We start from the raw sequence: 25,884 nt of genomic DNA on the forward strand, positions 1-25,884 counted from the left end.
TGTCCTCTCCTTGATGGATTAGCTGCTTCTCTCGGCTTACGTCTGCGAATACTTTCTCTCTGTGTGTGCGTGTGCGTGCGTGCGTGTGTGTGAGTGTGTGTGTGTGTGTGTGTGTGTGTGTTTGTGTGTTTGTGTGTGTGTGTGTGTGTGTGTGTGTGCGCGCGAAATTCGAATGAGCCCTACGCAAACGTGTTTTTCGAGGTAGTCGGAACGTGTTCTGCTTATTTTGAGAACTTATGGCCCTGCTAGAATTAAGGTTTTCCACGAAGGCCCATTATGATAAAAATGTAACAGTCTTTCGAGGTACGTGATCAAAGTGTAACATTATATAGAGTAGCCGTCTCCCTCCCCTAGATCTCAAGAAAGGTAGCGAACACATGGGCATCGAAATCGTACGTCACGATGCTGAACACGATAGCGTAAGCCATTATCCAACATGCGGTGCGAGTGTGGTTAACCTCTCTGCCTTTCCATTTTTCTTTTTCTTAAAATAGATAAGCATGTTTCCTGCCAAAAAAAAGTAAACAACACACTCTGTGCTTCCAGCTCAGGAAAGCCTCTTGTTTGTTTAATTTCAGCAAAAGTGCCTCTCAAGAAAATTTATTGCGCACAAGACGAGGACAGAAAAGAGGCTAAGACATACTAGCGCGAACTTACAAGAGTGTTTTACTTGAAAGCAAGCAACCACACACATATATATATATAGCAAAATCTGTTACACATAACATGTGCGCCGCCTGCATAAAGTTATTTCATGACCTAAAAACATTCCCAAACAGTTACCTTAGTGACTCTCAAGCCTAATCACTTCGCCAAAGGCACTCTAATAATGGAGTTGTACGTCCTGTGCACAGCAGGGCCAGACATAAAAGCTTCCTAGAAGCGCTTCACTTTATTCGCGGTGAATGCCGTATTAAAGCCACATTCCAAGACCCACCTAAGGAAGTCCTGATTTCCTTTATCCCAGGCGAACCCCCTGATGTACAAGGTTCTTCCGATCAAAGCGCAACGACGACAGAAGCATCCGCTTCTGACCTGCAAGTGATAGCAGGTATGAAGACATGAGCTTCGTCTTTAAGGAATGGTATCTGGATGGAGAAACAAGGAATGAAATAGATTTCATACTCTCTGCCGATCCAAGCATAGTGCAGGATGTAGAAGTGTTAGGTAAGGTAAAGTGCAGTGACCATAGGTTAGTGAGGTCTAGGATTTCTCTCAATTTGAAGAGAGAAAGAGTCAAATTAGTCAAGAGGAAACAGGCCAACCTAGAGGCAGTAAGGGTAAAAGCAGACCAATTCAGGCTGGTGCTCGCAAACAAATATGCAGCTTTAGAAAAGGAAGATAAAGACAACATAGAGGTAATGAATGAAACCGTAACTAGGTTGATGTCAGGTTAGACAAGACTAGGTTAGACAAGAGGCATCCTTCTCTTGTCTAACTAGGTTAGACAAGAGGCATCCAGGGACAACTTGTGAAATCTTTATGGGGCCACCTTTGATGATAGACATATGTGCTACAAGAAGAAGCTGCATAATACAGTGATACCCCATCATTCACTTGATCTCACGGCACATGGGGCGATGTTGCGAACATCAGCATGCTTTTTGCGCATGTAAAATCTCAATGAAAGCATAAGTAGGCACTATAAACTTCAACATGGTAGGTTTTTTTTTTTAAGGGAAAAATCGGAATCCACCCACCAGTTGCACGAAACTACAAAGAAAACACGTACTGGTTTCTCGCAAAGCTTTACAGTCGAAAAACATTCGTCCTATTCCGGGAACCAAAATCGGGCCCTTTCTTGGAGATCGCTCTACCATTACAGCTAACCAGCAGGCGACGCTAGCAAAACGCTACAGTTGCCAGCTTCGTGTGAACGATGACAGTGGATGACAATCCTTCCCGATGATTTTTAATGGTTACCGTTAACTACATATCTTTAACTATGGGTGGCCACAAATAATCACCTAGGTTGTGTCAGTTGTTTACGTGTTACAGTGTCGTAACCTAGTATTCTACCTATCTCTGCTTTGTCTCATAAAATTGCCAATGCCTCCAACAATCCAATCACCTTCTCGCTCCCGCATTTTTTCCACCAATACTCTGATCGTGTCTTGCTAATCACCCGCCTCTGACAAGTTCTCATTCCTATTCACTTTGAACACTTAGCACTTCTAGAAGGTGGACGTTTCTCACTGTTTGGGCAGTAAGAATATCTACGCGTTCCATTACAATATTGCGAGTCGTCTCCGGATTTTTGCTGCAGCAGGTGCATGCCTAAATGTTTTGGGAATATTTTCTACTGTATCTTTTTATCTCCAGTCCGCCAGCTCGAGCCTCAGAAAGCACTTTGTGTTTCTGCACAAATAATTTTGCCGATTTCTTGCTTTTCTTTAATATGTAATCCCCATGTGATTTCTTCCATCTTTTGCATCTAATTTAGCGCCTGTTACTTTCTTTTTGAGAATATGTACCTCTTTGCCTGAGTCTACACTGTTTCTTTCTTGAAAGCTTTCACCATCTTACGGATTTCAGCAGAACTGATTTGGCATGTAGAGGTTTTAGCTTAACTTCGGTTAAATTCATTGTGCGCCTAGACATAGGATGACTTGTGAAGAGTCAGCACGGTTGGTTTGGCCTTCACCGAATTCAAAACTGCTCCTTCATCCAACATCAGAGCGTAGTGCTTTATGCTGTACCGAATTATAGTTTTAACTTTTGATGTCAGTCATTGAAGATTTGGATGTTAAAAAAAAGAAAAAAAGATTCAGAGCCCTTCCATTATGAAGATGAAAGACCAGCGAAGCTGTTGATTTTGTTTAATTATATTTTAATTTTTTTAATTTGGTGGTTATGTTAAATGGTTGAAAAGACACAACACGTAACTTCGGTGCATCGCCACGTGCCGTATGCTGTATGTGCGAGTGAAGGCGAGTTTAGGCGACTAGATTCAATTCAATTCAATTCATTTTTATTGATAAGTAAATTAGTACATAGACAGTAGTATATAGGAAGGGGTCCCAAAGTAAAAACTGCAGGCGGGACCCCTTACGATGAATTAAATATCGAGTAATGAAACGAAACTAACACTGCATAGGTGAAAAATGAACAAGCAAATTAAAGACGATATAATTACAGTAGTATCATGCATAATCATATACTAAAAAAACCAAGTTACAAAAATGAAAGCTGTACAAAAATACAAAAGAAAACCGGCACAACATAACAACCAAAAAAGAAAAGATAATAATACCATGGTATAACATGTCAGCACAATAAATTTGAAAAAGTGACGAATACATTCAAAGGCAATAGCATGTTAATTAGAACAGTTATTTTTTTATTCAAATAGGTAGTCCTTTAAGTCAGATTTAAATATGGAAAGGGAGTTACATTGCTTTAAGTCGGTAGGCAGGGAGTTCCAGAGTGATATACGAGAAAAAAGAAGTTTGTTTTCCATAGTTAGTGCGTACCTTAGGCAAAAGTAGATTGCCCTTAACAGAAAAACGGGTGCAGTTAGAATGAACGAATACGGATGATGGAATTATATCGAGGTAGAGATAGCGATGAAAAACATTGAAAAATCATAGACCAAGATTATAGTAATAGGATAGGGATAAAGGTAGTACGCGATTAATAAGAAAGAACGGGAGTGAGTGAGATTGTCGAGGTGCAAAAGAAACAATACGAATAGCTTGTTTTTGAAGGGTTAGGGGAGGTGATAGATGGATATTATAAGTGCTGCCCCAGGACTCAATGCAAAAATTCATATGACTGTGAATAAATGCATAATATTGTTACGGGGAGTATTTAATTACCAGTAAACGGCTAGCGCTTGTCTAGTCAAGACTGCACTGAGCGCACAGGTTCCAGCAGGTTTCAGTCTCACAGAAGAGCCTCTGACCCAGCCCCACTAAAACGTCTTTGTCTTTGCCATGGCTCGTGACATTATCCCCAGCCGATGAAGCACCGTCCCGGTGCTTGTTGTGGTCAAAATGGGTTATCACAGTTGTAGTGTTTGAGGCGGGAAACATGTACGATGTCACTTCGTGGGGCGGCAGTCGATGAGGTGGATGCCATGGGAGATATCTCATAGGTGACAGGAGTCACCTGGCGCAGCACGCGGTAGGGTCCGACGTACCTGGACATTAACTTTTCACAAAGGCCGACACGACGAGATGGGAGCAAGAGGAGGACGAGAGATCCCGGTGGAAAATCAGTATCCCGGTGTCGACGATCGTAAGTGGCCTTTTGTGCGGTCTGCGATGACGAGAGTCGAGCGCGGGCGACTGTGCGCGCGACTAGCGCACGCGTGATGGCATCTTGCGCATAGGAAGTCGTGGACGGGGAGGCTGGATCAGAAGGTAGCAAGGTGTCAAAGGGTAGTAAGGGATGACGTCCAAAGAGAAGATAGAAGGGTGAGTAGCCGGCAGTTTCATGACGCGATGAGTTGTATGCAAATGTGACGAACGGAAGCGCAACGTCCCAATCGTGCTGGTCATCGGCAACGTACATGGAAAGCATCTCGGTCAGTGTACGGTTTAGGCGTTCGGTGAGTCCATTGGTTTGAGGGTGATATGAGGTCGTGAAGTTGTGGTGAGTAGCACATGATGAAAGTAGATCGTCAACCACACGAGAGAGGAAGCAGCGACCGCGATCCGTGAGCAGCTGACGTGGAGCACCATGTTGGAGGATGACGTCATACAGTAGGAAGTCAGCTACGTCTGTGGCGCAGCTGGTTGGCAACGCTCGAGTAATTGCATATCGAGTGGTATACTCCGTAGCGACAGCAATCCATTTGTTGCCTTTCGTGGAAATTGGAAAGGGACCGAGCAAGTCCAGGCCCACTCGATAAAACGGCTCGGTTGGAACGTCAATTGGCTGAAGTAGACCAGCAGGTTGGGTCGCAGGTTTCTTGCGACGCTGACACAGGTCACAAGATGTTACGTAGCGGCGAACGGACCGATAAAGGCCCTTCCAGAAAAAACGTCGTCGTATGCGATCATAAGTTCTCGAGCCGCCTAAGTGCCCGGAAGTGGGGGCGTCATGAAACTGGACGAGGACGTCCCTGCGCAGATGATGCGGGACAACGAGCAGGAGTTCTGCGCCGTCGGGGTGCATGTTGCGGCGGTAAAGAACGTTATCCTGAAGCAAGAACATGTTAAGTGAAGGGTCGATGGTGCCGGATTGCAGACGGTCAATAATAGAGAGCAACGATGGATCTCTACGTTGTTCGTCGGCCACATGGATGAAGTCTGTTATCGCCAAGACATAGGTGTCGGGGTCTGTTTCAGTAGAGTCGGGTGGTTCAACGGGATGGCGGGAGAGGCAGTCGGCGTCGTTGTGTAACTTGCCAGATTTGTACACTACCGAGAACGTGTACTCCTGTAACCGTAATGCCCAACGGCCGAGCCTTCCTGTGGGGTCTTTAAGTGTCGAGAGCCAGCAGAGCGCATGATGGTCTGTTATGACCACGAACGGCCGTCCATATAGGTACGGACGGAATTTCGCGACAGCCCAGACGAGAGCTAGGCACTCCCGCTCAGTAATGGTGTAATTCTTCTCCGACGGTGACAGGAGACGACTAGCATACACGATCACACGGTTGACTTCGTTCTGTGTTTGGGCGAGGATAGCACCAATGCCATGGCCGCTTGCGTCGGTGCGGCCGCTTGCGTCGGGAGTCTGTTAAAGCGCTGAGTAATCCGTCTGCTTTTTGCTTGTTCAAACCGCCTGCATTCTGTGATGATGGAGTCAACCGTGGTGCAGTTCTTCCACAGGAGTATGTTGAAGGCATTGTCAGCTATGCCTTTCAACACGTGGCGAACCTTGTCCGCCTCTGGCATGTCTTTGTCAATTGTGCGGCACAAGGCTAGCACGTCTTGGATGTATGCGACGTACGATTCCGTGGACGTCTGAGCTCTGGCCGCCAGCTCGTGCCGGGCTGTCATTTGTCGCGCGGCCGATCGACCAAACAATGCGCGCATCTTCTCCTTGCAGACGTCCCAACTCGTCAGTTCTTCGTGCGTGTTATACCACACGCGAGCCGTGCCCCGTAGGTAAAAAATGACGTTGGCGAGCATTAGGGTCTCATCCCACCTGTGGTGCTTGCAGACGCGCTCGTACAATAAGAGCCAATCGTCGACGTCATTGTTGTCCGTGCCGCAAAACGTGCCGGGGTCGAGGGGTTGCGAAAGGACCACGGTTGCTGGAGCCGCGGGCGCGGGCTGCGATGACTGCGTACAGTCCTCAGCCATGGAGGCAGGAGAAACGTGGCGTCCGCTCCGAAGATCCAGGGCCGGGTGGAATAGAACCCGCAACCTCCACCAAAAAGATGTTACGGGGAGTATTTAATTACCAGTAAACGGCTAGCGCTTGTCTAGTCAAGACTGCATAGAGCGCACAGGTTCCAGCAGGTTTCAGTCTCACAGAAGAGCCTCTGACCCAGCCCCACTACAACGTCTTTGTCTTTGCCATGGCTCCTGACAATATAAAGTGACAAGTGTTGTGATATTGACACGCATACATGTTTATCTTTCACCGGTGGCCGCTTTCCACCGGCTAACAAATGTTAAACGTTATCGCTCGGCGCAGGACGCGCCTGTATCGGAAGTTTCTAGAACGTTATCGATGCTTCTTTTCGTTGCTTGTTTTCACCGACGCTTATGTTATCTGATTGTGTGACCGACGCGAATTGTCTAGAACTTTCTGGAAGACACGCGGGCATCAGGGATTAATCTGGAACCTTCGATGACTCAGGTATAAAAGCCGACGCGTCTCACAGCTGATCAGATTTCGACGACCACCGACTGTATTCGCCGCTTTCGTTCAGCTTCGAGTGTAGCTTGCTTTTGTGGGCACAGGTTCGCCCAATAAAGAATTAGTTTCGTCATACACAGTTTTACGACTGTTTACTTCAGCGTCACTACTACGTGACATCTGGGGCGCGATCTTGTACGCGTTCCAAAATGGAACGGAGGCGTTCCGTTCCATCAAGCCGCACATGATTGGTCAATTTCAACCGCGACGTTCAAATTGACCAATCGTGTGCGGCTCGATGGAACGGAACGCCTCCGTTCCATTTTGGAACGCGTACAAGATCGCGCCCCTGGTGAAGGTGCTAGTGCGTTCATGCAGCGAACGCCCCCGCAAAGCCGTGATCCAAGCCCGAAACCGGAGGACAGCGCCAACGTCGCCAAGGACCAGCGAGCTAGCCGTAGGCAGCAAGGACTTCTGCCGGAGTACGTACTTCTTCCCGAGAAGACCACAGCGACCAAGAGGACAAAAGTCACGACCTCGGCAGCAGCTACCATGACAGCCCCTGCGCCAACATCTACAATCGTGATGCAACAACCCAGGGAGCCGTCGACTTTCCGCGGATCGCCATGTGAAGACCCCGAAAGCTGGCTGGAGGCATACGACCGGGTCGCTACGTTCAACAAGTGGGACAGCGACGACAAGCTGCGCCATGTTTACTTCTCGCTTGAAGACGGCGCCAGAACCTGGTTCGAGAATAGGGAGCGTGCACTAACAACCTGGGACCTGTTCCGAGCCGCATTCCTGGACACCTTCACGAGCGTCGTCCGTAAAGAAAGAGCTGCGGCCTTGTTGGAAAACCGTGTACAGCTCCCGAATGAGAGCATCGGTATATACACTGAAGAAATGACTCGATTATTCCTGCACGCCGACCCCGCTATGCCAGAAGACAAGAAAGTTCGCTTGCTCATGCGGGGAGTTAAGCAGGAGCTATTCGCCGAACTGGTGCGGAATCCACCAACGACAGTCCAAGACTTTCTCTCGGAGGCTACGACGATCGAGAAAGCACTGGACATGCGCAACCGGCAATACAATCGCCGTTCGACGCCACAGTACGCCGAAGTCCAAGGACTCTCCCACGACCTACGAGACACCATCAGGGCGATAGTACGCGAAGAGCTGCAGAAGTTGCTACCGTCGTCGCAGCCTCAAGTTGCTTCCATCGCCGATATCGTGCGGGAGGAAATCCAGCAATCGTTAGGACTTCCCGAATCGCCTCAACCCGAGCCGGAAGCGATGACCTACGCCGCCGTCGCCCGTCGTCAAGGCCCCCCTCCGCGCTCGCGCCAGGGCCCCGTAACGCCGCAGTTTCGTCGTCCACCGCCGCCGCCGCCCGCACGCCCGCCTGTCGCCCAGCGCAGTTGCCAAAGGAAGACGGACATTTGGCGCGCCCCCGACCACCGCCCGCTCTGCTATCACTGCGGGGAAGCCGGCCATGTCTAGCGCCGATGCCCATACCGCGAGATGGGCCTACGAGGGTTCGCCGTCAACGCGCCGCGTCCAGTGCGGGGTGAACGACCGCGCGACATCGCCGACTACCTCGCCGGAGCCCAGTGGCAACCCCGACGACCCTCACGCTCGCCGTCACCAGGCCGCTACATCTCGCCGCATCGCCGTCAGTGCACCGGTCCCACCCGGGGCCGATCTTCCAGCCCTTACCCGGGAAACTAAAGGCAGCAACCAATGGAGGTGCGGTTGCTGTACGACGGAATGCCGAAGATCCTCCGCCGCCGACGACGACGATTCGCGAATCATCACGACGAGATATCAGCACGCCGCCTAGCAACAGCCTTGACAGCGCTTCGCCGCCGCAAGAAGACCAGTCGACGCGACGTAGCAGCAGCGGAGCAAGCCGACGCAGCCGTGATCCTACGCCACGACTTAACCGTAATGCTAGACGATGGTCTACCGACTTAGACGTGCTCATCGATGGTCATAACGTCACCGCCCTCGTCGACACTGGCGCCGACTATTCCGTCTTCAGTGGCGCGTTCGCCACCAAGTTAAAGAAGGTGAAGACGGCCTGGCAAGGACACGATATCCGGACAGCGGGAGGCCACCTAATAACGCCGGCTGGAATCTGCACAGCGCGAGTCACGGTAAACAACCGCACTTACCCGGCGAGCTTCGTAATTCTGCAGCACTGCTCCAGGGATGTCATCCTAGGCATGGACTTTCTAAACCAACACGGTGCAGTCATCGACTTAAGGTCCAAGTCGATAACACTTTCAACGTACAACGCGATGCCACTGGATACAAGCATAAGTTACCATGCCTTGAATGTGCTTGAAGAACAAGTCACCGTTCCGCCTCGCTCCAGCGTAATGATTTCCGTCGGTACCGAAGTGCCTGCAGACATGGAGGGCATCATCGAGGGCGATCATCACTTACTGCTCGACCGTGAAATTTGCGTCGCTAGAGGCATAGCTGAGCTGCGTGCAGGGAAAGCAAGGGTGATGCTCACGAACTTCAGCCCCGAATACAAGCACATTAACAAAGGCACCACGGTCGCCTACATCGACGAAATAGTACAAGCCAGCACTGCTTTTTCCTTCACGGATTCCAGCGCACCTGCAACGACGACTATAATACCTGAACCAACTTTCGACGTCAATCAGAACCTTCCCAGGCATAAGAAAGAACAACTAAAAGCTCTGCTCCTGCAATACAAGGACTGCTTCTCGTCGTCATCAAAAGTTCGACAAACCCCTGTCGCCAAGCACCGCATCATAACCGACGAAAATGTCCGCCCACTCTGTCAGAGCCCGTACCGAGTTTCGGCTCGCAACACGAGGCCATAAGGCAACAAGTCGACGAAATGCTACGGGACGACATCATCCAGCCGTCCAATAGTCCGTGGGCGTCCCCCGTGGTGTTAATAAAGAAGAAGGATTTAACGCTATGTTTCTGCGTCGATTATCGGCACTTCAATAAAATCACGAAGAAGGAAGTATACCCTCTCCCTCGTATTGACGACGCTTTGGATCGACTCTACAACGCAAAGTTTTTCGTCAATGGACCTCAAAACCGGCTACTGGCAAGTCAAAGTCGACGAGAGGGACCGGGAGAAGACTGCCTTTATAACACCAGACGGACTGTTCTAGTTCAAGGTCATGCCGTTTGGTCTTTGCTCGACACCTGGGACTTTCCAACGCGTCATGGATAATGTACGAGCAGGCTTGAAGTGGCAGACCAGCCTCATCTATTTGGACGACGTCGTTGTTTGCCTCAAGCTTCGAGGAACACCTCCGGCGCCTTCAAACAGTTCAAGTAATCAAGACCTCCAGACTCACGGTAAAGCCAGAAAAGTGCCGCTTTGCATACGAGAAGCTCTTGTTTTTGGGCCACGTCATCAACAAGTCTGGAGTGTGCCCTGACCCACAGAAAACTGCGGCCACCCCTGACTTTCCTCCGCCCACCGACAAGAAGGCAGTCCGTAGATTCCTTGGACTGCGCGCCTATTACAGGCGCTTCGTAAAGAATTTTTCACGGATCGCTGAGCCACTGACGTACCTCCCGAAGGCCGACGTCGAGTTCAAGTGGGAGACGCCGCAAGTCGAAGCATTTGAAGAACTGAAGCGACGCCTGCAATCGCCGCCAATACTTGCGCATTTCGACGAAAACGCCGATACCGAAGTCCACACCGACGCAAGCAGCGTAGGACTCGGCGCCGTTCTTGTGCAGAGGACTGACGGACTAGAAAGGGTTGTAAGTTACGCTAGCCGGTCGCTATCGAAGGCGGAAGCAAATTATTCCACAACAGAAAAGGAGTGGCTGGCCATCATCTGGGCTACATCAAAGTTTCGTCCCTACCTCTATGGCAGGCCCTTTAAAGTTGCGAGCGACCACCACGCCTTGTGTTGGCTAGCTAACTTGAAGGATCCTTCAGGTCGCCTCGCACGATGGAGTCTTAGACTTCAAGCATTCGACATCACCGTCGTTTACAAGTCCGGGCGAAAGCACTCTGACGCCGACTGCTTGTCTCGCGCCCCCGTAGAACCGCCGCCACAAGACGACCAGGATGACGACACTTTCTTGGGACCCATCAGTGCCGACGAATTCGCCGAACAACAGCGAGCCGACCCCGAACTAAGTAGCCTTGCAGACTACCTGGAAGGCAAGACCGTCATTGTGCCGAAGGTGTTCAGGCGAGGATTGGCGTCGTTTTTCTTGCAAAACGACATTCTCCTAAAGAAGAACTTCTCGCCCCTCCGAGCCAACTACCTCCTCGTGGTACCCTCAGCATTGCGTCCAGAGGTTCTGCAAGCTCTCCATGACGACCCAACGGCTGGACACCTCGGTTTTTCCCGCACGCTCGCGAGGATACAAGAAAAAATGTCACAGTTTCGCCCTAAGGGCGAAGCAATGAATGCGATAGCAACAAAGCAATGTCATACGACGTAAGGTGAGCGGCTTTGGTAGCAATATGAATTGTAGTAAACATGACCTGATTAAGTAAGCAGGTGTGCTGCGGCGTAAGTAGACCGACATGAAGAGAGACTCGATGACCACGAGAAGACGCGTGTGAAACGGTGGTGTTGATGAGAAGCGCTTCCCGTGGGCAGCGCGTGCAAAGGGACACACCTGTAGCGCTGCACTGCCGATCCGGGCAGCATTGCATGTGTAGCGTGCGTTGGAAAATGTGGCCCGACTATTGAGCGCGCACAAACAAACATGAATAGATCACACTGAATGACTGCAGACAACGACCGTCAAAACTCTGGCAGCAAGCGGATACGCCGCAGCGGCGAAGGTACGTGCGGTGTATCGCTTCAACGGAAACTGAGCCGCGAATACACGGCGCATAAAGGTCAGAGCCGTGTGCAGATAAGAGACGGTGCGAGCGAGCGACGAGCGCGGTTGATGGCAAAGTAGAAATGCGCCCCCCCCCCCCCCCCCCCGCTCCCTCCGGCGCTCGCTTCCCGCTTCCTTGCTTGCGCGTGGAAGATTGAGTGCGTTCGCTCTCCGTGACAGCGTGCGTCCCCGCACGCTTCCGCTCGGGCATACGGCGCGCGGCAGAGATTTTATCTATACGGAACCTCACAGCGACGGCGACGACGATGGCGACGGCGACGCTGACGGCAGAAATACGGTGGAAGTGTCCATATAATTGCTATCGCAATAAAAATACTACTGGCCTCGCCTCTCTGCCGACGTCGCCCATTACGTAAGGACATGCCGAGACTGTCAGCGACGCAAAACACCGCCGACAAGGCCAGCCGGACTTTTACAGCCGATCGAGCCACCTCGGCGACCGTTCCAGCAGATCGGGATGGATCGGGAATCCATTTATTCCCGGACGTCGACGTCCGGGAATAAATGGATCGTCGTAGCTACGGACTACCTCACCCGCTACGCCGAAACAAAAGCCTTTCCCAAAGGCAGTGCTGCCGAGGTAGCCCGATTTTTCGTTGAGAACATCCTCCTGCGCCACGGTGCCCCAGAAGTCCTCATCACCGACAGAGGTACGGCCTTCACGGCTGAACTAACTCAAGCCATCCTGCGCTACAGCCAGACAAGCCATCGCCGGACCACCGCCTACCACCCGCAGACGAATGGCCTCACCGAGCGCCTAAATAAGACCATCGCCGACATGCTGGCAATGTACGTCGACGTCGAACACAAGACGTGGGATGCCATCCTTCCGTACGTGACCTTCGCATACAACACGGCCATACAAGAAACGACGCACATGGCGCCGTTCAACCTGGTCTAGGGAAGGAAACCGGCAACGACGCTTGACGCCATGCTACCGGATGTCTCCGACGAAGAAAATCTCGACGTATCCACCTATTTGCAGCGTGCCGAAGAAGGTCGACGGCTCGCCCGCCTGCGCATCAAGAACCAGCAGAGAACCGACAGCCGACACTACAATCTTCGACGACGCTACGTCGAGTACCAGCCCGGAGACCGTGTTTGGGTCTGGACTCCGATACGCCGACGAGGACTTAGCGAGAAACTCTTACGTCGCTATTTCGGACCATATAAGATCATCCGACGTATTGGCGCACTGGACTATGAGGTCGTGCCAGACGGTATTTCGCAATCACAGCGGCGCCGCGCACTACCTGAAGTCATCCACGTGGTGCGTCTTAAGCCTTTCTACGCCCGCTGACGAACTTAGGTCCTTTGTTGCTGTGTAATTTTTTTCCCTTTCTTTACGCGTGGTTTTGTTTTCGTTTTCGTGTTTGTAGCATCGGCGCGATGCTTTTTAAGGGGAGGGTATTGACACGTATACATGTTTATCTTTCACCGGTGGCCGCTTTCCACCGGCTAACAAATGTTAAACGTTATCGCTCGGCGCAGGACGCGCCTGTATCGGAAGTTTCTAGAACGTTATCGATGCTTCTTTTCGTTGCCTGGTTTCACCGACGCTTATGTTATCTGATTGTATGACCGACGCGAATTGTCTAGAATTTCTGGAAGACACGCGGGCATCAGGGATTAATCTGGAACCTTCGATGACTCAGGTATAAAAGCCGACGCGTCTCACCGCTGATCAGATTTCGACGACCACCGACTGTATTCGCCGCTTTCGTTGAGCTTCGAGTGTAGCTTGCTTTTGTGGGCACAGGTTCGCCAATAAAGAATTAGTTTTCGTCATACACAGTTTTACGACTGTTTACTTCAGCGTCACTACTACGTGACAATATCAAAAAAAAGCTCGAGCGCGAATTAGTGCCCGAAGTCCTGGTGCGGTTTTCGTAATAACAGACAAGAGCCGCTATTCTGGACATTCCGCCATTTTCTTCGAGGCGTGACGTAGGCGTGACGGTTACAAAATGGCGCCGATGGCCCCGTTTTGCTTTCGTAACGTGACGCAAATCTGACGTTTCGCCTACTAAACTGTAATGTAGGCATTGAACCTAGCGTGGTTGATAAAACAAAACAGTTTTCCTCCCCAGTAAAAATAAAGCAGCTAGCTCAAAGCGTACGATTATTCCATCAAAGTCGTTTCTCGCTTCCGTCGTCTGCATGCGCGCAGGCTGTCGTCTGCTTCATTAGCTAGGATGCATGTCCTCGGGAAACTGAATGAGTCATCGTGTATTGGCGCCCACGCGCTTGCTTTCTACCTTGAGACAACATACGCGACCTGCCAGTGATGATCAGCGCACGCTCTAGGCCGCGTTATCGCTATCTCGTGAACCCATAGAATAAGGTGAGCCGCAAGTGACTCAGCCCGACTCGTCTGGCTGAGAAGCGGCCGAATATCATCGATAGCGTTGCGCGCGCCACAGGTATCCGCTTGCGCAACGCAAGCGCCGGCACTGCCATCTCTTGTTCACTTCGCTGCTTACTCGCCCCGCGAGAGGAAACACCAAGACGCCGCCTTGCGTACATTTATTTTTATAAATTAAAATTTCGCCGTTGTCATAGCCTTTGATGACGCGAAAAGACATTAATATTGATTACAATGCAAACGCAGTAGCGAAAAGTGCAAAAAGTCGCATGAAGTTTGCTAGTTTCAACAAATATTATTTCAAACAAACGTGTTTTTATTAGAAATGATGGTTCAAAACACAAATGCCAACGCCACTTGAGAGCGATGCAAATGCTATGAGCACGCGTTGTGAACAAAAAATTTTCATGGCCCCAAATGACAGGAAAAATGCGGCGATACGCATGCCTCACGACTGACACCGCATATGGCCGCTCATTACCATAATTCGCGCGGCTCGTCGCACCACAAATTATGGCAGAAAATCTCTGCAATGGCGGCCCAGCGCAACGTCACGCAACGTCAAATTGACGTTTACGAAACAGCCCTTCCTGTGACGCTCTTCACAGGATATTCCTTCAGCCAATCAGCAAGCTGACATGCCGGCTATCTTGGAACGCCACCACATATTCGCGAAATTGCAGATGCATTGCACGAGCTTCTGCACGCTACCGTCCACTTTCTTTTTAAGCGCTAAAGTCACAATAGAGGTGCCAAGGCCAACAAAAAAGTATTAGTCGATAAAGTTTGCAGCTCCACGTCACGTTTCATCATTCTGACGAAAACGCAAAATTGCATTTAGCAAAACTTCCGTTTCCCGGCACAAATTTCAAAACACGTGACCTCCGGACAGCCAATGAGACAGCCAAGATGGCGGATAATGGCGGCCGTGCAGCCGCCATGCGTGTCCTAGAATAGACCCCAAGATATGGTCACGGAACTTTAGATTAGAGTCAATAAGAACACCTAAAAAGGTAGTGCTACTGTTAGATTTGATTTCTTGTGATTGAATATATAGAGAACCAGGAATTGAATTTTTTTCTGAGGATACGTAAAAGGCATAAAGCACGTTTTCTTTACGTTAATTGTTCGTTTATTTATAGAGGGACCAATTATGAAGAGAGCTTAAATCTGTTTGAAGGTTGGACACTAGGTTGTCAAGTTTAGTATGGGAAGAAATAATGGTGGTGTCATCCGCATACAATATGCACTGTGAAGAAGATAGACACTGGGGGAGATCATTAATGAAGATTAAGAAGAGAATCGGTCCCAAAATAGAGCCTTGAGGGACTCCACATTTTATAGTAATTGGGTCGGAGTTAGCACCATTAATAGAAATGCATTGTTTCCTATTGTTCAGAAAACTGCGTAAAAGGTTTAAGTCTGGTCCAGTTATGCCATGGCGCTCCAGTTTTATAAGAAGTATGTTGTGGTCGATAGAGTCAAAAGCCCTTGAAAAATCAACGAAAATGGTTCCAGAATAAATTCCATTATCAATACATCTTTTAATTGTGTCAGTGAAGTTAGCAATAGTTATATTAGTAGAAAGCCCCTCACGAAAACCAAACAGAGAATCAGAGAGAATATGAAACTTTGTGAGATATTTACTAAGGCGGATTTCAATTACTTTTTCAAACACCTTGTCTAGGAAAGGAAGCACAGAAATTGGCCTGTAATTTTCGACAAGCTTACAGTCCCCTTTTTTTTAAAGACAGGCAATACCTTTGCTTCCTTGAACGGTTGCGGAAACACTCCGGTCTTAAATATCAAGTTAAACATGTGACAGAGCACAGAAGCGATTAAAGGACTGATTGATTTTATGACAGCACCATTTATGTTATCCAAACCCGGGCCTGTGGCGCGCAGATTGGTAATAACCGATTGCACTTCTTCAGAAAATGTAGGATATAAAAAAAAAGAATGAGGTTAACGGGGAATAGTGCAGGAGTAAGGAGAGGAATAGGTATCAAAGCAAGCAGACGAGAAATGTTCAGAAAAAGCGTTTGCAATTCCTGAAGCATCATTAATGCATAAGCCATCCTGAACAAGCGAAGTCACTTGCTTATGTGTTTTTACTTTGTTAAAAAACTTATTGAGTAATTTACATTTCCTTTTAGAATCCTTTCCACAGTCCTGCAGCTGCATACTGTAATAGTGCCGCATGGCTGCTTTGAGAAGAGTGGCTAATACAGACGAATACTTTTCATAGCGTGATTTTAATTTTCAGTTGAATGGCTGTCGTTTTTTTTTTTGTATAGGTTGTCCTTCTTCCGTAAAGAAGAAAGAAGAGATTGAGTAATCCAAGGGGCGCGTGGAGCGCGATATCGCCTTTTGGACGATGTAGTTGTGCATCTCTGTATCGCATCAGTAATGACACAATAAAATTCAGACAGAGCAGCCTCAGGATCTGTGAAGTAAAAAAAAATGTGACCACTCAGTGATCGAAATAATAAGATTCACACCACCTTGCACCATCGGCCGCAGCACGTTGGGCCGCTGCGTGTTCGGCTTCTTGTCGCTGTCGCAACCATTCGCGCTGTTGAGCGCGCCGGCGATCCTTGAAGGCGCGCTCTTCCTCTTCGGAGCGAGCGACACGGGTCTTACCTATACCTAGTCAAAGGGGCAACTGATGCCGTCGCTAGGGAAATGGCTATGTCAAGAGAGAATGAGACATAGCTGTTGGTTGGTAGACTATTACGTTTTATCACTGACGTTTCGACACGCATCGTCATAGACTAGCGTTTGGCCAACAGCGTTCATCGCTTAGGCGCATTGCTTTTGTCTATTTGATTCCCACGTGTGACAAGGGTGGTTCAAGGGTGCATTACAGGTCCCCAAGCCCACAGGGGTATGTTGCATTGAGCTTGTACCCTTTCCGCACTATCACCAGGATCAGCCCAATTTTTTTAAATTGTTGTTCTACGCGTCGTTATGTCTACTGACGCGACCCGCCAAACCTAGCCATATACAGCTTCGCTGTAAAAAAAGAGCATACACTTGCGGCCTTGCAGAATCACAATCCAGTTTCCCCTGGTTCTTTCGAGTGGTCGCAATAAGAGCTTCAGTTGCCTGTAATCATGCCACCTACTTGCCGTATATGTCTGTTTCATTTGAAGCCTTGTCCGCACATAACAGGAACCTGAATTGAACTACATGAATGGAATTGAATGTTATTTCTCGTTCATTCAAAGGAGAGTAGGCTGAGACTAAAGGGATAAATACTGCCAAAGGTCTCAGCCCCTGTAAACGAGAGGTTTGACAGCACATAACACACATATGAACTATTTTGTACGTCACAACAGCGTTGATTACTGTGAAAATTCACGGTAACAATGTCCATTTTCATTAGATTCTTCAAATTTATAGAACAATGTGCAGCAACGGCTAAGAGCAACTAAACATTTCAGATTCTAGTGGTGTGCTAAAATTATAGAATGATATATGAAATAAACGTCATTGAAATTATAGAGCATTATACAGCAACAACATGCGCAAGAAAGAAAAAAATCCTAATTGTGGGCTAAACTAATACAAAATAATAAAAAATGTAAACAAGACTTGGATGCATTCGAATAAATTTGTATTATTGCAAAAACGCAATAACAAAAATACTTAATGAAATCAAATCATGTAGATCCTGAAAAGAAAATATCTGTAATTCATGGCAGAAACACGTTTCATTTTAAATAACTTTTTTATTCAATTTTAAAGTATATATTTTTTCAATCTAACCAATCTCTTATTTCTTTTACAGCGAAAGCTGTATATGGCCAGGCGAAACGAAAAACCGATCTTCCCATGTTTCAATAAACGTCTCCATTGGCTGCGCGGTCAGTTACGTCGTTCTCTACGTCGCACCCAAGCGCGCGCGCTATTGGCAGCGCCGTTAGTGACGTTCTCTGCGTCGTACCTGCTCTGCCCGCAACGCCGGCTCCTCGGTTCGCCGTTGTCGCATGCGTTCGATATCTCGAGTTAGCTCGGCGTAGCATGCTACAGAGGTCTTCCAGATAAGAAAGAATCCGGGGTAGGATTTCTAGTGCATAACAACATAGCGGGCAACATTGATGAATTCTACAGCATTAATGAGAGGGTAGCAGTCGTCGTAATAAAGCTGAATAGGAGGTATAAAATGAAGGTAGTACAAGCCTGTGCCCCAGCCTCTAGTCACGATGATGAAGAAATAGAACAATTTTATGAAGATGTTGAACTAGCAATGAGAAAGGTGCAAACTCGGTATACTGTAGTCATGGGCGACTTCAATGCAAAAGTGGGAAAAAAGCAGGTTGGTGAGCAAGCAATTGGCAACTACGGCATCGATTCTAGGAATGCAAGAGGAGAGATGTTAGTAGAATTCGCGGAAAGGAATAGGCTCCGAATAATGAATACCTTCTTCAGGAAGCGCAGCAACAGGAAGTGGACCTGGAAAAGCCCAAATGGAGAAACAAGGAATGAAATAGATTTCATACTCTCTGCCGATCCAAGCATAGTGCAGGATGTAGAAGTGTTAGGTAAGGTTAAGTGCAGTGACCATAGGTTAGTTAGGTCTAGGATTTATCTCAATTTGAAGAGAGAGAGAGTGAAATTAGTCAAGAGGAAACAGGCCAACCTAGAGGCAGTAGGGGTAAAAGCAGACCAATTCAGGCTGGTGCTTGCAAACAAATATGCAGCTTTAGAAAAGGAAGATAAAGACAACATAGAGGTAATAAATGAAACCGTAACTAGGTTGATCTCAGAAGCAGCAGTTGAAGTGGGCGGTAGGGCACCAAGCCAACCAGTAGGTAAGCTCTCCCAAGAAACAAAGGACCTAATAAAGAAACGACAGAAGATGAAAATGTCCAACTCAAGAGATCAGATAGAATTCGCTGAACTGTCAAAACTAATCAACAAGAAAAAAGTAAGGGATATTCGAAATTATAACGTGGGAAAGATTGAGGAAGCCGTAAAATATGGACGCAGCATTAAATCAGTAAGAAGAAAGCTTGGCATAGGACAAGGCAAGATGTATGCACTGAAAGATAAGCATGGTAATATCATCAGCAATTTCGATGACATAGTAAAAGCAGCGGAAGAATTCTATACTGACCTGTACAGTGTCCAAAACAGCCAAGCTACTTTCATTCAAAATAGTGATGAACCGGATACAGAGGCTCCTTCTATAACTAGCGGTGAAGTTAGAAGGGCCTTGAAAGACATGACCAGGGGAAAAGCTCCTGGAGAAGATGGAATAACAGTAGATTTAATCAAAGATGGAGGAGATATCATGCTTGAAAAGCTTGCGGCCCTTTATACGCAATGCCTCACAACTTCATGTGTACCAGAGAGCTGGAAGAACGCCAACATTATTCTAATCCATAAGAAGGGAGACGTTAAAGAACTGAAGAATTATAGACCCATTAGCTTGCTTTCAGTATTGTATAAAATATTCACCAAGATAATTTCCAATAGAATCAGGGCAACACTTGACTTCAGCCAACCAAGAGAACAGGCTGGCTTCAGGAAGGGATATTCTACGATGGATCATATCCATGTCATAAATCAGGTAATCGAGATATATGCGGAGTACAATCAACCTCTCTACATGGCTTTCATAGATTATGAAAAGGCATTTGATTCAGTAGAGATACCAGCAGTCATAGAGGCATTGCGGAATCAAGGAGTACAGGAGGCATACGTGAATATCTTAGCAAACATCTACAAGGATTCCACAGCTACCTTGGTTCTCCACAAGAAAAGTAAAAAGTTACCTATCAAGAACGGGGTCAGGCAAGGAGACAATCTCTCCAATCCTATTCACTGCATGCTTAGAAGAAGTATTCAAGCTCTTAGACTGGGAAGGCTTAGGAGTGAGGATCAACGGTGAATATCTCAGCAACCTTCGGTTTGCAGATGACATTGTCCTATTCAGCAACAATGGAGACGAATTACAACAAATGATTGAGGACCTTCATCGAGAAAGTGTAAGAATTGGGTTGAAGATGAATATGCAGAATACAAAGATAATGTTCAATAGCCTGGCAAGGGAACAAGAACTCAGGATCGCCAGTCAGCCTCTAGAGTCTGTAAAGGAGTACGTTTATCTAGGTCAATTACTCACAGGGGACCCTGATCACGAGAAAGAAATTTACAGAAGAATAAAATTGGGTTGGAGTGCATACGGCAGGCATTACCAAATCCTGACTGGGAGCTTACCACTGTCGTTGAAAAGAAAAGTGTACAATCATTGCATTCTACCGGTGCTAACATATGGGGCAGAAACTTGGAGGTTAACAAAGAAGCTCGAGAACAAGTTAAGGACCGCACAAAGAGCGGTGGAACGAAAAATCTTAGGACTAACGTTAAGAGACAGGAAGAGAGCGGTATGGATCAGAGAACAAACGGGGATAGCCGATATTCTAGTTGACATTAAGCGGAAGAAATGGAGATGGGCAGGTCATGTAATGCGTAGGATGGATAACCGGTGGACCATTAGGGTTACAGAATGGATACCAAGAGAAGGGAAGCGCAGTGGAGGTCGGCAGAAAACCAGATGGGATGATGAAGTTAGGAAATTTGCAGGCGCAAGTTGGAGTACGCTAGCGCAAGACAGGGGTAATTAGAGATCGCAGGGAGAGGCCTTCGTCCTGCAGTGGACATAAACTATAGGCTGATGATGATGATGATGAGTGGTTAGCAGCATCCGCCCGCCATTGGCGCTTGCCTTCCACTTCGCGATTTCAACGTGGACGTTTCGTCGCAGCCGAAGTCAAAATGCCGCTCGAGAAACTCCCGCCGAAAGCGGGCGTTGACCCTGGCGAACACGTTCCCGCATTGCCACGTTGACGCTGCTCTGCCCGCAACGCCGCCTCCTCGGCTCGCCGTTGTCGCATGCGTTCGATATCTCGAGTTAGCTCGGCGTCGTGGTTAGCAGCATCCGCCCGCCATTAGCGCTTGCGTTCCACTAGAAACACAAACATGTAACCAATAATTGAGAAACGCTTCTATATAGCGTCGGGATTAACCCACTGCTAAACACCCGGGCCGCACGTTTCAGCTTCGCTGGTTAACCATCTGTACGGAGTGCTTGGGCGGTGTTTTTTTAAATGTCTTTAAAGAATTATTTAAGGACACAGATTCACTGTATCTGTTCATTATTTTTGTGGAATGATAGATAAATGTTTGTTTCCCGGAATTGGTTCTTTCTTTTGGTGTGTGTTGTGTGCTGTGTCACAAGAAGCATCTGGAGAGGTTACGTTCAGTACATTGTGCGCCTGGGTTTCTCTTTCAGATTTCTAGAAGAATTTGCATATAGTGTATCCTGTCCGCACGCAGCGTATGATATTTTTGAAATAGTAGACCTGTTCATAGATGTGAAAAACAGCCATAGAAATTTGCATATAGGTGAATAACTATTTTTTGCAAGGTAATCAATTTTGCGTAATTTGTTCTGGTGCTACCCCAAACCAAAAAATCGGAAGACACGTTGTCGAGACTAAATTGTGAAACGGCGGAAGCCTGACACCATTGCCTGATAAAGTGTCTATTAAAGTAGTTTGTGGTGGCCTGGATCTGTTGAGCGCTGTTGTGGATCAATGGCGTCGCGTCTTCCATGGTGTTGCCATAGACAAGCAAGCACCGTTGCTATAACAACTGCAGCAACGACGAAGAAATGACAGACCCGCGCTGCGCCGAACCACCCCGACACCCGCACTTAACGACGGTGACGTCACGCACGCGAGCCAATCAGGAGGCGCGCACCTGCGCCTAGCGACAGTGACGACACAACACAGAGGAGACCAATCAGGTGGTCGGAAAGCTGTGACAGTTTCTGCTAACGGCAGATGACCTTGACAATGAGCTATCAAAGGCTTCTGCCTTAATATTCCGTAGCAAAGCTGTGAATAAATACGTGCATTATGCAGTTGTTTTTTCAGCCATAGAGGGATGAGGTATGCAATTCTATAGATTACAGTGATGTTTTTTTGATAATTCACTGCAAATGAAATTTACATGTGTATTCTACGATAATTCTTCACTAAAATGTATTCCCAGAAATGTTTGTTGTTTCACCTGTTTAATAAGGTAGATGTTAAATTTTACTTGTATCCTACCTTCAATTCTTTTATTTGGCGTTATAAATATAAAGTAGGTTGTTTTAGCTGCCTTCAGCTGCGAGTTTGTCAATCATCAACCGGTGAGATGACAAAGTTGTATGTTCATTTTAGAGCACTGCACGGGCCGATTTTTTCAGCCCAGGCTCGGCCCGGGCCTGTTTTTGCGTTGGGCTGCCCACCCGAGCCCCACCAAAAGTTTTATGGCGATACAGGGGCCCGTCCCGGCCCCGAAAATAATTTACGTTACCCTCCCGGCCCTGCCCGCAACCCCTTTACCTTAGGCCCGAGCCCGGCCCGAGCCCGGCTTGAAACCCTCCCGAACCCGGCCCGAGACCAAAAAAAGACATGTTTTTCAGAGTCGCGACGTGCTAGGATACCTCGCTGCACGTTACATGCACACCACGAGAAAGTCCGAGCCCGGCCCGGGTCCGCGTCATAAAAACCGAGCTCGGCCCGGGCCCGGGTCAAAAAGCACATGCCGTGCCCAAGCCCGGCTCGAGCCCGCGAAAAAACTGCCCTACCCGGCCCGGCCTTTCGGGTAAGCCCGATCCCGTGCAGTGCTCTAATTCATTTACAGACTGCGGCAATTATGTCATGTTATCGGCTGTAAAGAACACATTTTTATCATCTACGTACTTCACCATCATTTAGGAACCTGGTAAATCTGTAATAACATTAACATAAATTACAAATAGTAACGGATCTAACTTTGAACCGTGAGGCACACTTTGCTGTAGTGTAAGCATGTCAGATGGAGTAGTTCGCAGCTGCACAAACTGTTTCCTATTTTATCAAATTTTTAACTTTTTATAAAATCAATAGCAACGCCTCGTACTCCGTATCTTTCTAATTTTATTACGATAGCAATTATATAGACACTTCAACCGGATTTTTGGCATCACCGTCGCCGTGAGGTTCCGCATAAAGTCCAAGGGCGATAAAATCGTCGCCGCGCGCCGTATTCCCGCGCTTGCTATCACGGAGAGCGAACGCACGGCGGAAAGCAAACGCGAACGTCGCGCGAAAGGCCGTGGGGGTATGGGAGGGAAGGAGGTGGGGCGACGCTGTGCTGCGGCACGAACTGCGTATCTTGCAACCGGGCGCAAGGGGAACTGGTCACTCAATCTCCCACGCGAAAGCACGAAAGCGGGAAGGCAGCACGGGATGGAGGGGGCAGCCTCTACTCTGCCAACAACTGCGTTTGTACTTTGCCCGGCTGTGGCGGTCGCCCGCACCATCTCTTATCTCCGCACAGCTCTGACCTTTGTATGCGCTGTGCATCCGCCGCTCAGTTTCCGTTGAAGCGATAGACCGCACGAACCTTCGCCCGCTGCGGCGGCTGCGCTTGCTGCCAGTATTTTGACAGTCGTTGTCTGCGGTAATTCAGTGTGATCTATTCATGTTTGCTTGTGCGCGCTGACACCACGCTTGTTAATTCAGTTAGTAAGCGAATGTGTCCAAGTTTATGCAGCCGATAAACCTACTATCCCTACTCCGACTAGCTCTCTATTAATTTGCTATCGCAATTGATGCTTCGCCTTTCGGACGAAACTGCGACATTTTTTCAGGTAAAATATAGTGGTCAATCGAATCCAACGCCTTTCGCAAGTCTAAAAACTGGTCAAGCGTTAACTTTTTCTGTTCTCTGTTTGCAATTATTCGATCTTTAATATACAATAAAGCTTGGTCGGTTGAGCTTTTTTTTTTTTGAAAGCCGTATTGGCATTGCACAATAACATTGCGTTTCGTGAAAACAATTGAAAATCGTGCATAGCTAACACCTTCTAAAAGTTTTGAAAATGCAGTGAGAACTGAAATCGGCCTGTAATTTGGCAATGGATCTGCACTTAACATTTTCTAAATTGTTGTGACGCGCGCTATTTTGAGCTCGTATGGAAAAACGCCTGTGCTAAGAGACAAGAGGGTTGCAATGTGGGCTTATTGGTAATGCATCTTCTTTTGTGCTGTCTTTTAATCGCGCTACCGTAAACCCTCTAAGAGGCAAGTTTATAGCATGCACGAGCACTGGCCCTATTTTGTGTGACACATATATATTTAGCCGAAATGGGACTGATATCGTCTAAGCCATCTGAAACAATGTGCTTTAATGTCTTGAGACGACCACTTACTACACCGATACAAGTCCGTTTCAAGAAAAGTGAATTCGACGCACGTGGCGTGGAAAACCTCTGATTGTTTGTGGTTGTAAAGTGTGCAGGGTTTATGCCAGCGTTGATAAAATCCGTGTTCATGCAGCTAAGCCATTACGCACGTTCTGTTTCCCGCCCGTTTAAGCATGTCATGTGCGGATGCGTGTTTCAAATTTTTCCTGTTATTTCACTAACGGTATCCCATATTTTTCTCGGATTGCTTCGCATATTCGAGAAAAGGCGCTCATAGTAAGCAGCTTCGCTTTCTTTAAATCATTTTGTACTTCATTCCTATTTTTTTTGTACGTCATGAATAGGTCAGGCTGCAGCGTGCTTATGAAGTTGTGATACATAGCGTCTTTCTTTCTGATGCGTTCGTACAAGTCGTAGTCGACCCATGCTTCGCGCGCCTTTTTATGTTTTTTTTTTTACCGAAGCCGCTGGCTGAAGTCGAAAAGCCAAGCCATAGCACGCGAGCACATTTCATTGAAACAGAGCAAACGCTCTGTTTATATCTGTTTCATTATATATTTCTTGCCAGTCTACGCACTGGATGAGACATCGGAATTGCTCTAGAATATTTTGTCAGATTATTCGGCAAAATCGCTATTTAGAGTCGTTTTCGTTTGTCAGGGTCTTTAGGTATAAGACAAAACACAGTAAATGGTCCCTTACATCTACTATTAGAACTCCTGACTTGATATAATATTCATTTGAGTTCGAAACGCATATGTTTAACAATGTAGCACAATTGATTGCTACCCTTGTTGGTACAGTTAAGGCAATGCATGTGGAAATTTAACTTGTTAAGCAAATTTAACAAAGGCAGTAATTCATTCCAACGCATTTTAGTTTGCCAGTGCATTAGCCACAGTGTCGCCAAATACAGGGTGTTTCAGCGAACACTTTCAAAAATTCTTAAAGGTTACCTGTGGCAGATAGTACAATTCTAGTTCATGAGCTGGTCTACTCGAAGAGGCGGACATTACTTCCACAAGAAATTGAAATGCATAATCGAATAATTAGCAGAAATTCACTAATTAAGTTTTTAACTAATTACCTGATGGCCCATATTGCAATTTACAAATTGTAGCCGTGGAGTTCGCAAGGCGGATCCACTTAGAATTCTCAGAATGACACCAGATTCGAGATATTATTTCCCGAACTTTGCGGAGAAATGCATTGGCGTTCCAGTTAATTTTGTGCTTCAATGCATAAAGCGACGTTTTGTTAAGAACCTAACTGGAACACCAATGCATTTCTCCGCAAAGTTCGGGAAATAATATCTCGAATCTGGTGTCATTCTGAGAATTCTAAGTGGATCCGCCTTGCGAACTCCACGGCTACAATTTGTAAATTGCAATATGGGCCATTAGGTAATTAGTTAAAAACTTAATTAGCGAATTTTTGTTAATTGGTCGATTATGCATTTCAATTTTTTTGTAAGTACCGTCCGCTTCTTTGAGTAGGCCAGCTCATTAACTAGAATTGAGCTATCTGCCACAGGCAACCTTAAATAAATTTTGAAAGTGTTCGCTGAAACACCCTGTATAAAGCTTGTGGGAATTATTGTTCCCTCGGAACACTGGAAAAGATAGCGTAAAATAGA

This window comes from Dermacentor silvarum, chromosome 4 (genome assembly GCF_013339745.2).
Source record: "Dermacentor silvarum isolate Dsil-2018 chromosome 4, BIME_Dsil_1.4, whole genome shotgun sequence".
Lineage (NCBI taxonomy): Eukaryota > Metazoa > Arthropoda > Arachnida > Ixodida > Ixodidae > Dermacentor > Dermacentor silvarum.